The 3,939-nt window shown below is 35.9% G+C and overlaps 1 protein-coding gene across 1 annotated transcript in view; it reads right to left on the reverse strand.

Moving 5' to 3' along the window:
* NEUROD6 (neuronal differentiation 6) overlaps positions 1-1,617 on the reverse strand; it is a 3,613-nt gene extending 1,996 nt beyond the window's left edge. Inside the window, exon 1 of the mRNA XM_027656036.1 lies at positions 1,417-1,617. The gene's annotated coding sequence lies outside the window, so the exon portion shown is untranslated. The remainder of the gene's footprint in view (positions 1-1,416) is intronic.
* Positions 1,618-3,939: the final 2,322 nt, after the last annotated feature.

The following is a 3,939-nucleotide window of genomic DNA, read 5'->3' on the forward strand; positions in this document are numbered from 1 at the left end:
CAATGTTTAAATATTTCCATTTTTAAAGTTTCCCGACTCACACACACAGCCTCATGCAGCTTTTTTGTGTCTGCGTGTGCGCTCTCTGTACATGAGAGTGTGTGTGTATATAAATGCACAATCTATATTTCTTGCATAAAATGCCAGTTGCAAATGACCACTTTATAAAACATAAAAGCTGTTAAGAATTCTAAAATCACTCCGAAAATTGGACCTTACAACTAAAAAGACACATTTCTCACAGATAAATATAGAGGAAATCAATATTTAAAATATACAGTTAGCTCCCTTCCCATTTGTTTTATTTTTAAACAACCCCTTCTAAATCTCACCATGATGGAATTCAAAGAAATGCAAAACACAATAAAGCAATATAGAAATTTCATTAATCCAAATTCCCCTGGGTGGAAAAATTAGCAGAGCAAGTGCAGCCTTAAAATTCAAAGTGCCATATTTCTATTACCTGAGAGTAAATATTTTAAAATCACTTTTTGACTTATATTTCAAAGTTGTGGTTTTTTTCCCCTCCATGTTTCTTCCTTTATGTATCAAGATATTAAACTCCAGTAAGTTGCAGTGGGTGAGAAGAAAAAAATAATAGAACATCTCCCACGATCACTCAGCTTGTAACATAATGAAAAACAAAGCAGTTTTTTAATGTTTTGTATTAAAATTACATATTACTTATTTCATATTAACACAAAAATCAGAATTATCTAACCTTAAATGTATTTGGATTAGAGTTAGGAAATAAAATCCCCCTGCCATTTTTTTCCCCTTTTCCAAGCAAAAATTCTAATTGATATTATCTGTTTAGTTAGAATCAACTTATTTGCTTTTTCTCTTTTTCTTTTCTCCTTTATTTTTCCTTCCCCATCAACTGGGGGGGGGAGGTGAAAAATTCCCTGCACGTTATAGCAGTGCTTATGTTCTGCGAGGCTCAGATGTCTTCCTCCAGCTCTTAGCTGACAGGAGCAGTCTGTAGATTCTGACTGCAATTCTGCACGTGTGCTCAGAATCCAGTCTGGAATGGAAAAATAATTTCCTTTTCCCAGTTATTTTGCCTTTTTTTTTTTTTTTTTTTTTTTTTTTTGTTTGTTTGTTTGTTTGTAGTTTGGGAGCAATAAAAGCTTGGATCCCGTGGTCTTCAAAGAGACAAGCAAAGCAAATGCAGGGACTTTTTTTAACAGAAAAAACTAAACAAAAACCCCGGTCAAAGACTAACTCTATCAGTATTGTCTACACACAATATTACATAGAAGCAATGAAAGTTTGCAATTGCATCAGAAGAATAAAATGTTAGGAGGAGTTATTAGACAGTAAATAGCACACATAAAATACAAGACAATGATACTGTATTTTAAACACTTGCATGCACACCCAGCACCAACTGAAATATATCTTTATTTGTATTACCTTAGCTTTTTATTTCATTCAACAATCAGTTTTCATTTTTTGCCTTCCAAATCTTTTCAGTCTGAATGTCGCATCGTCTCCTGGAGTCTAGATCTGTGTATATCTGCACTATCTCATTGATCTCTAAAAAGTGACATTGATGCCAACTGCCAGAGCTGGTACCCATGCCATCTGCTAGTGACGTCACAGGGCAGAGAAAACCACGTGAGCCTTTCTCCTGGGACCTTCATTCTGCACTGATCATCTGGCATCCCTCTAAGTGGGTACCAGCATTCATGTATCAACACAGAAGGTTAGACTGATAAAAAAAAAAAAAGAAAAAAATCCGCACCAGCATTTCAGATACAGTAGGTGCATTTCCACTGTAGTTGCTTCTTTTTAGCAGCCTAGCTGCATGAATAGAGATGCCAACATTTGGTGCTATCCCTGCTTACAGGTACAACTGCCCTGTGGTTGTTAATACAGTACTGTTTATATGAGAAGTGCTGTCTTGTACTGATCTGAGTCCCTCCAGCACACCTGGTACCCAGGGAGAAAAAAGAAAAGACAAGAAAAGACAGGCAGAAACGGGGAAGTAATACTGGTGCTATTACGCATAACACAGTCACAAAAAATGGTTTTTTTGTGACGCTGCTGGGAGTGATTTTTGGGGTGTGGGGACTTTTTGAGTGCAGCTTGTTGCCCCAGAGTACAGGACAATGTGAGCAAATCTCTCGCCGTCAGTAAGAAATCCTCCCCTCCCATCTCTTGGTGGTTTTTGACATTGCCAAAAGAAAAGAAGCATTTGTGGAAAACTGGATATACAAAATGAAGATTTAACAAATGGTGACTTTTTTTCAAAAGCATGTGGCAGGGCTCGCTGGTCCCTGTCCTGCTCTGACACATTGTAATGTGACTGGGGTGCACCTGCTCATCAGGTGTAACTTTGGATGCTCCAAGAGTTTGCCCCCTGCCAAATTTTCTCTGTCTGCCCGGCCTTTTTGTGAATGTTTCCTCAAAATCTCTTTAGAAACTGAGTTATTCCCTTTGGAAACCTGCTCTTCCTCCTCCTAAAACTCTCCCCCAACTCTTCCCTTTTCATCCCCGGCTGCTCCTTTCTTTATGCCCTTGTTTCTCCTGTCAGCTGCCTCTCCCGTACTCCCTGCTTTTTTACCTTTAACCCTTTTGTCTCTTTCCACAGGCAAAACACTGTTAAATGAAGCTGAAAAAGACTCTCATCTCAGTTCTCCTGTGGAGTTTATGCCAAACTCCACTCCACCTTGCTTTGTTTGGGGTTCGTGTTTTTTTTTAAATTTATTTAAGAAGTGGAAGTATCAAGAGAATTACAGGGGAAATGATGTGTCATCTTAGAAACATTTTTTTAAGTTTGCTTTCATTGCTTTTTTGGGACTAAGCTCTATTTTAAAATAGTAAGTGGTGGACTATGCTTTTAGTATTAAAATAATCCCTGGCAGAGCTGCTATTGTTATGGGCCTATGTCAGCATTTCCATTATAAATCCTGTTTTTTAAGGGTTTATAATTCATCTCCATTAATTCACACTGGGTCCAAGCTTGGCATTAATGTTCTCAGCCCCAATCCATTCTTTTTTTCCCCACAAAGTTTCATTTAAATCTGGATATTTCATTTAAATTTGGATATTTTTTTATTAGAAAAGGGAACAAAAAATAAGGCGGCAGCAGCAGAAAAACAGGTCTGTGTGGAGAGTTGTTTCGTACAACTACATGAATGTGATGTACAAATGACACTTAATGATTTTAGAGACTTTCATTAAAAAAAAAAAAAGCCTTCACCCTAAACCTTGTTTGTTTGTTTTTAAGAAGTGTGACATATCAGATCATTCATTCTTTACAGAGAGCTGGCTTTTTTTTTCCTTTTTTTTTTTAATTTTTATTTTTTAAGGAAAATCTATTTGAAGTGACAAAGATTTTAAAACTTAAAAGGAAACTGTCCCAAAGGAGCAAGTGCTGTACTATTCATAACATTTGCTTCATTTTATCACAAATATTGCAATCTCTGTAACAGAGGAGAGGGTAGAATCCCATTATTGTCAATAGAAATTTATGTATTAAGAATTATATTCTGAAAAATCTTAATCTGAATATGAAAAGTCCTGAGTAACCAAACTCCATTTCAATGCTTACTAAAAATACTTCGAGAATTTGAAGGAAAGGTTGACATTGTACTGGTCCTGTGTTAAGGGAAGTGCCAACAAAATTTTCAGTTATATCACCCAGCCTCCAAAATACACTTTTACAAAAATATTTTCTCCATAATTTTTCTTATTGAAGTAGTTGGTTATTTTTTTAAAAGTACTCAAATGCATTCTTGAATGGCTTTCCTACCGCTATTAAAACCCAAAATGAATTAGTTTCTGTTGAAGAATTCCCTCTGTAGCAGTAACATTACATTTTTGCAGATTCTTAATCCATCATTTGACCTTTTTAATATTTTCAAATAAATAGTGGAGAAACAAAATAGCTGAGATATCAAGGTTTAAAAAGCCTCTACTGTGCATGCATAA

This window comes from Corapipo altera, unplaced genomic scaffold, assembly GCF_003945725.1.
Source record: "Corapipo altera isolate COAL_440 unplaced genomic scaffold, ASM394572v1 59, whole genome shotgun sequence".
Classification (NCBI taxonomy): Eukaryota; Metazoa; Chordata; class Aves; order Passeriformes; family Pipridae; genus Corapipo; species Corapipo altera.